Below are 8,504 nucleotides of genomic sequence, written 5' to 3' on the forward strand. Positions count from 1 at the left end.
ACAATGTTTAACAGAAATTTAGAACTTAAAATTTTTTAATTATCATAACGTAGTAATAATGAAGATTTTTGTACAGTAAGTTATGTTAAATATTTAGCTACAATTCTATTTGAATTTTTCGAGCACTATCGACCAGAACTAAAAAAATAACATATCTTAATATATACATATATTAATAAAAAAAGTAATTTTTTAAGTATATACATATATATATATTAAAGGTTATATAAAAAGTTCTGATCGATAGTGCTCGACAAACTAAATTGGAGCTAAATATTTTAACTATATAAAAACTATAATTTATACAGCTGTTTCACATATGAAATGTAAAATTTAATGTGCTCCTCAGTAACCTACACTTTATTATAATAGTAAACAGAAATTTAGATTTAGAAAATTTCTATAATAATTGTGACGTAGTAATGGTACAGTTTATAGTACGATTAGCTGAATTTGAAATAATACGCTGTGAATGTTAATTTATGCTTTTTAGGAAAGTTTAGAAAGGTTATTTTGGAAAAATGTTTTAAGCTATTAGAAATTTTTTTTAGACTGTTGGGAAAACAGTTGGAACTTAGAAAAATATAAATCGAAAAATCAGACAAGAACGTAACACTAAACAAGAAAAGCGAAAGACAAAACATATGCATCCATTATCAAAAATACTTTTTTAACAAAATCAAAACCAACTAATTATTAAAACAAAATAAAATCGAAGCGGCAAACACGAGTATTTTAGAATATTTTTCCCAACGGTCAAAAAAAAAAATTCTAATAGCTTATAACATTTTTCCAAAATAATCTTTCTAAACTTTTCTAAAAAACATAAATTAACATTCACAGCGTATTATTTCAAATTCAGCTAATCGTACAATAAACTGTACCATAACTACGTCACAATTATTATAAAAATTTTCTAAATCTAATTTTCTGTTTACTATTATAATAAACTGTAACTTACTGACGATCACATGAAATTTTACATTTCATGTGTGAAACAGCTGTATAAATTATAGTTTTTATATAGTTAGATAAATATAAATATATATATATATAAAAAGGTTTATTTAAAGATACAAAACTCAAAGGACTCGAGTTTTGTGACTATTCACTCATCAGCTTCAAAACAAGTTTAAAATAAAGCACAAAACAAAATCACTAATGAAAGTTAAAAATTTTTTGCATAAATAGATTATGACTTAATTTTGAAACTATCAAAAATCATGCAAAACGGCTTGTGCAAAAATTAATTTACCAATCGACAATAAACTAGCAAAAAAGCCGACGGCAATAGCCCAATATGTAGGCTGTGTCTCAAAGAAGCATCAGCCGTTGTATATGCACTGAAAGACAAGAGATGCCTAAACAAAAGAAGCGAGTTTGTACCGTCTTGTAGACATATAAAAAAGTCGCTTTTAAAGTTAAACAAGTTTTAATTTCATCTTAAAATAACCTAAATTTCAATTTGCATCTTAAGTTTATCTTTATCTCTTTCAATTATGTGTCCTAATATATAGTTACTCACTGAAGTTATATGAATTTTTGCTAGTTTATTGTCGATTGGTAAATTAGTTTTTGCACAAGCGGTTTTGCATGATAATAATGAAATATAGCAAATAACACCAGCTCTCTTTTTGATGTAGCGCAGGGATCGTTCATGGGTGCAGAGTTATGTGAATTAGTAGGTCTTTTTTTGTTAGATGGGTTGAAGAATATCTTTGGTTTAGAAAGAGTTGGGTTGTACAGGGACGATGGTCTAGCTGTACTGCCCAATTCTTCTGGCTTTATAGTTGAAAGGCTAAAAAAACAAACGCACGCCTTCTTCAAGTCTATGGGGTTAAGAGTCACTATTGAATCACCAATGTTGACGGCTGACTACCTGGATGTGAAGCTCAACTTGCATGATCTCTCCTATATGCCTTATAAAAAGCAAAACGCAAAAATTATGTATATAAATAAATATTCTAGCCACCCAAAAAACATTATAAACCAAATACCAAAAATAATTAATAAACGTTTAAATAAAAGATCAAGCAACGAAGAAAACTTTTTAAAGACAAAACAAGATTACGAACTAATAATGAAAAAATGCGGTTACAATGATAAACTTAATTTTGAAACAACGGAGCAAAAAAACAAAACGACCAATAAAAGTAAAAGAAAGCGAAATATAATTTGGTATAATCCCCCATTCTGTACTTCAGTTAAAACAAACATCGACAGAGAATTTATAAATCTAGTAAAAAAACATTTCAACAAAAATAACCCATTATCAAAGATATTTAACAAACATAATATGCGAATCAGTTATTCATGTATGGCGAATTTGGAGAGATTAATCAAGTCACATAATCAAAGGATTTTAAACAAAAGTAATTCAATCAAAAATCAGTGTAATTGCGCCGGTGGCTGTAAATACAATTTGAAGGGGGGCAATTGCCGGTCAGAGAACATTATTTACAAGGCAACAGTTAACTCTGACCTTGAAAAGAAGTTCTACATCGGCTTATGCTCCACTCAATTCAGATTTCGGTATGCCAACCATAAAAAATCCTTTAAAGGTGGTGTATACAAAAATGAAACTGAGCTTTCGAAGTATGTTTGCGGCCTTAAGCGCAAAAACATTGATTTTAAATTAACTTGGGAGGTGATAAAAAGAGCACAGCCAATAGCACATGGTAACAACCCTGTTTGTAGGCTGTGCTTAAAAGAATCAACAGCCGTTATGTATGCGTTAAAAAAGGAAGGTTGTTTAAATAAGAGAAGCGAATTTATATCGTCTTGTCGACATATAAAAAAGCTTCTCTTAAAACACAACAAATTTTGAAGCATTTTATAGTCAATTAACTGTTGTTTTCGTTAATTTTAGTTGTTTGATTAGTTAGAAGGTAGATCGATTTTTGTACTGAATATTTGTAATGTACAATATTACGTCATACTGTTTTTTGTTTTTTTGCATAACTTTTGTATCTTTGTTTAGTACAGTGCTTTTTATTTTGAATTTAACTGGCTGATGATCAAAGCTTTATGAAAATATAAAGCTTTGTGAAACATATGTTCCAGAATTTTTAAAATCGCCATTTGAATTAATTATATATATATCTACATATATATAAAACTACAGAAACCACAAATCATCATTCAACAAAATTAACAAAAGACACACAACAGAACTAGCGAACTACATATGGAACTTAAAAGATAACAATACAGACTACAAAATTAAATGGGAAATATTAAACAGGACAAAATCAAAATTCAATACTAAATTCGGCTGCAAACTTTGTAATTTAGAAAAAAATAGAAATCGAAAAATTAGATAAAAATATAAAACTAATCAAGAAAAGTGAAAGACAAAACATATGCATCCATTATCAAAAATACTTTTTTAACAAAATTAAAACCAACTAAATATTAAAGCAAAATAGAATTTAAGCAGCAAATATGAGTATTTTATAAAAATTTTCCAACAGTCCAAAAAAATTTCTTCTAACAGCTTAAAACATTTTTCCAAAATAACCTTTTTAAACTTTCCTAAAATGCATAAATTAACAACTACAGCGTGTTATTTTAAATTCATCTAACTGTACAATAAACTGTATCATTACTACGTCACAATTATTATAAAAATTTTCTAAATCTAAATTTCTGTTTACTATTATAATAAACTGTAGCTTACTGAGGAGCACATGAAATTTTACATTTCATGTGTGAAACAGCTGTATAAATTATAGTTTTTATATAATTACATAAATGTATATATATACATATATTAAGGATTTATAAAAATTTCTGGTCGATAGTGCTCGACAAATTAAATTGGAGCAAAGTATTTATCTAATTATATAAAAACAATAGATTAGACAGCTGTTTCGTACATAAAATATAAAACTTCATGTACTCCTCAGTAAGCTAAAATTTATTACAGTTGTAAACAGAAATGAAGATTTTGAAATTGTTTAATAATAATCATGACATAGTCGTAGCACAGCTTATTTTACGTTTAGAGCTGAACTTGAAAAATACGCTGTGCTTGTTAATTTATGCATTTTTAGTTAGTTTAAAAAAGGTTATATTAGAAATATGTTTTAAACTTTTAGTAAGGTGTTATAAACTGTTGGAAAAAAATGTTTTATAAAATACTCGTGTTTGCGGCATGGATTTTACTATGTTTTAATATTTAGTTAGTTTTTAATTTTGCTAAAAAAGTATTTTTGGTAATGAATGCATATTTTTTGTCTTTCGCTTTTTTTGTTTAGTGTTATGTTCTTATCTGATTTATCGATTTCTATTTTTTCTAAGTTAAAAATTTTGCAGCCGAATTTAGTATTGAATTTTGATTTTGTCCCGGTTAATATTTCCCATTTAATTTTGTAGTCTGTATCGCTGTCTTTTAAGTTCCATATATAGTTCGCTAGTTCCGTTGTATGTTTTTTGTTTATATTGTTGAATTATGACTTGTGGTTTCTGTATATTTGTTTGAAAGTTTCTCCTGTGGATCCAAAGTACTGTTTTGTTGTTTTATTTTATGTTATTGTTGCTTTATATGTATTATATTTGACACTAGGCATTGGTTGTTTAAAGGGCAAGGTTCTTTACGGCAATTACAAAGTTTATCTTTTATGGTGCTTTTATCGTCTATATTGTTTTTGTTTAATATTTTGTTATTGTGTGCTAACATATTACTTCTGAAATTACTGGTACAACTGTAGGATATTTTAGTTGTGTTGCGGATGAATATTTTATTGTATAGTTGGTTTTTGTCAAATGATGTGGTAATCAGATTTAAGAATTGTTTGCCTTTTTTAGAACTAACATTTAGACTAAATGGTGGGCTGAAAAATATTATGTCTCTTTTTCTTTTATTATTAATTTCTTTTTGGTAAGGTGGTCTTATCGTATTTTAAGGTGTCTTTATAATTGGCTGAATTTAATGCCTTTTGGTATTCATTTTTTACATTATTAAAGGATTCTTCATTGTTAGGTAGTTTTATTAGTCTTCTGTTTATTGCTTCGGGTAGTTGTTTTAGTATTTGTAGGGGGTAATAATTGGACTACAAAATTAAATGGGAAATATTAAACAGGACAAAATCAAAATTCAATACTAAATTCGGCTGCAAACTTTGTAACTTTGAAAAAATAGAAATCGATAAATCAGATAAGAACGTAACACTAAACAAGAAAAGCGAAAGACAAAACATATGCATCCATCATCAAAAATACTTTTTTAACAAAATCAAAACCAACTAAATATCAAAACAAAATAAAATCGAAGCGGCAAACACGAGTATTTTAGAATATTTTTCCCAACAGTCTAAAAAAATTTTCTAATAGCTTAAAACATTTTTCCAAAATAACCTTTCTAAACTTTCCTAAAAAACATAAATTAACATTCACAGCGTATTATTTCAAATTCAGCTAATCGTACAATAAACTGTACCATTACTACGTCACAATTATTATAAAAATTTTCTAATTCTAAATTTCTGTTTACTATTATAATAAACTGTAACTTACTGACGATCACATGAAATTTTACATTTTATGTGTGAAACAGCTGTATAAATTATAGTTTTTATATAACTAGATAAATATACATATATATATATATATATATATATATATATATATATATATATACAACCAGGAGTCTATAAAAGCAAGTGGATATGATCACGAATTAGCCTATAGCCAAAAATACGAGAAGAGTAAGAACAAGAAAAAAATAAGTAGAAATATACTACATTTTAATGCTCCATACTGCAAGAGTGTAGCAACAAGGGTAGGAAAACGATTCCTAGAGATTGTGGATAAAAACTTTACTGAAGATCATCCATATAGCAAAGTTTTTAACAGGAAGACACTAAAAGTTTCCTATTCCTGTATGCAAGTATGAGACAACTAGTAAAGACACTCAATCGAAAGATGTTAGACACGCAAGAGAAAGAGAAGCGAATGTGTGATTGTAGAAAGCAAGAGTGTCCGGTTAATGATAAATGTAAAACGCAAAATCTGATTTATAAAGCTCCGTGAAAACTGAAAACCAAGTTTTATGTTTGCTCCGCTGGACTTACGTTCATAGATCGTTACACAAAACAAAGGTACAGCTTTTAACATGAAAAACATGGAAATGCGACAACTTTATCACAGTATATTTGCAAACTCAAAAATAACAGAAATAACTTTGAAATTTACTGGGAAATATTAACAAGAACAAAAAACAGATACAGTTTAAAAAATGGATGTAAATTATGCAACGCGGAAAAATTTTAAACATTAAAAAATCAGAATCTTTAAACAAAAGAAATGAATTGCAAACTGATGTTTATATTACCGAAAACAATTTATATAAAATGTGTTTTCAATGTTGTTCAAAACTCACTAATTAATTATTCTAATATTACGTAATATATAGTTTATATAATTTTGTTACTGTACTTAAAAGTTTGCTTTTAATTAAATAGAATACTTGGTTGAGGACGCGTGTTGAACACAGAAAAAGTTGTATCAAGAAAAGTTTATTTTTCTGCAATTTTGTTATATATATATACATATGCATAAGTTATATTTTTTTTTGCATTGTACCTTTCTTTTGTTTCTTTTAAACCTATCTTTTTAATTAACAAATAATCTACAAAAAGCATATATATAACTGTTTATTGAACGACAAAAAAAGTGCTCAAAATATTTGGTCCAATGAGCCGGTGCACGAAAAAACCTTTCGGTTATTGTAAACTTAACTAATTAAAAACAATATCATTATTTACATTTTATGTTTATTAAACATTATATTTTACAGCTTTAAAAAATTGCGACTTTCATAAATTATTTTCAACCTGCAGTTTAAAAGTACTATTGTAGTTTGATTATTTACTTTTTATATAGTTAAATATTCAACAGTATATTGATTATTATTTTTTGCTACAGTTTTAGTTTATTTAGTTCATGCTATTATAAGTTATTTTTTCAAACCAAATCAACTTTTTACCAATCTCATATATTAATATTCATTTATATAGCTAACATTTACAACAAAATTTACTTTTTAATCTTACTATGGCTTTATAAACACACTTTTTTTTCTTCCAACAATCACATTGCAACTTATGCTAGTATCTTTATGCTTTAGCCGTAGATATAAATTATATATAAAACTACAAATATTTAAAGAACTAACTTAAAAAATTAACTTTTTAAACAGTTTTTTATTATATTTAAGTATATTTTTTACCATTTTTATTTATTTTATCTTAAAATTAAATATTTATAAACAGCTTGGTTTGAAATCAAATAATCATATGTTGCTAAACTTTGGTGTTATAAGGCCTGTATCATCAAAGAAAGTATCGGGGAAAGTCTGATGATCGATTTAGTATGATCAAATATTTTTGCTAACTTAATTTTCAGGTATTATATGTTCAGATTTGTTGAAAACAATATTCAAAGATCTTTACTTCTACAGGACAATTGGTATAATTTATTCGTTCGAGATAACAATTAGTAAACAGTTTCGGTTTTCTTTGACCGAAACTTAGTTTACTAATTAAAGCTTTTAAATAATAAATTATAATTATCAAGTGTATAACTTTAAGCTAAAAATATATTTACAAAATAGTCATTTTTTATCATCAGTTAAATAGCATTAATAACTAAAACAGGCAATAATTAATTTAAACAAAAATTTGAAAGAATTTATCATGAAAAAAAAATAATGTTTCGTAAGTTTTAAATGCATTTTCACATATTTTATTATAGCAGCTGTTAGGATGAGAGAGACAACTGTTCTGTGTTTTCTTAAAAATCATGTATGGTTTGACCAAAAGCTTTTTATTGGAATCTTGGCTATTTGAGTGATACATTGACGGCTTAAAACAAATAATAGAGATTTCAGGCTAGCACAGGTTTAATTAAGTTTGAATAATAATTAAAATCTCACTATAAGTAAATAACTATTCAAAATATAGATTTGAATTAGTTATTATTTCCATTAAAAACCTAGTTGAAGTGTGTTAATTCGTTAACACACAGAAACATATGTTGGTACAACAAAGGAAGATTACTGTATAATTTTTTTTTTCAATAAGTAAATAACTAAATGTTCATAAATCAACACAAGTAATAAAGGTAAATTACGTCAAAAATTATACATTCTAGCACAGTTAGCCATTGAACTCAGGATTAAAATGCTTTACTAAACAGTGCAACCAAGACATCTCGGGAAGAAAAACCTTAAAGCTTCAGAAAGTAAACTGTTAAAGCGTTTTTCTACGCTACTGGTGGATGACAGCAGTCGGTCTGTAATACCTTTATATAAAAGTTACAACGATGTCAAAAGAGATAACTAATAGAAAGTAGGCCAATCAACTAGCTTTTTCTTTGATGAAGTTTTACCTAATGCACATATTAGTCTGTTAGCTATAAAAGTTTTAATTTATTTAAAATACGTTTTATTATAGAATAATTCGTTAGTTACTTATATTTTTGCATTTAAAATTTTTTAAACT

The sequence above is a fragment of the Thalia democratica genome, chromosome 8, assembly GCF_965202585.1.
Source record: "Thalia democratica chromosome 8, ktThaDemo2.hap1.1, whole genome shotgun sequence".
Lineage (NCBI taxonomy): Eukaryota > Metazoa > Chordata > Thaliacea > Salpida > Salpidae > Thalia > Thalia democratica.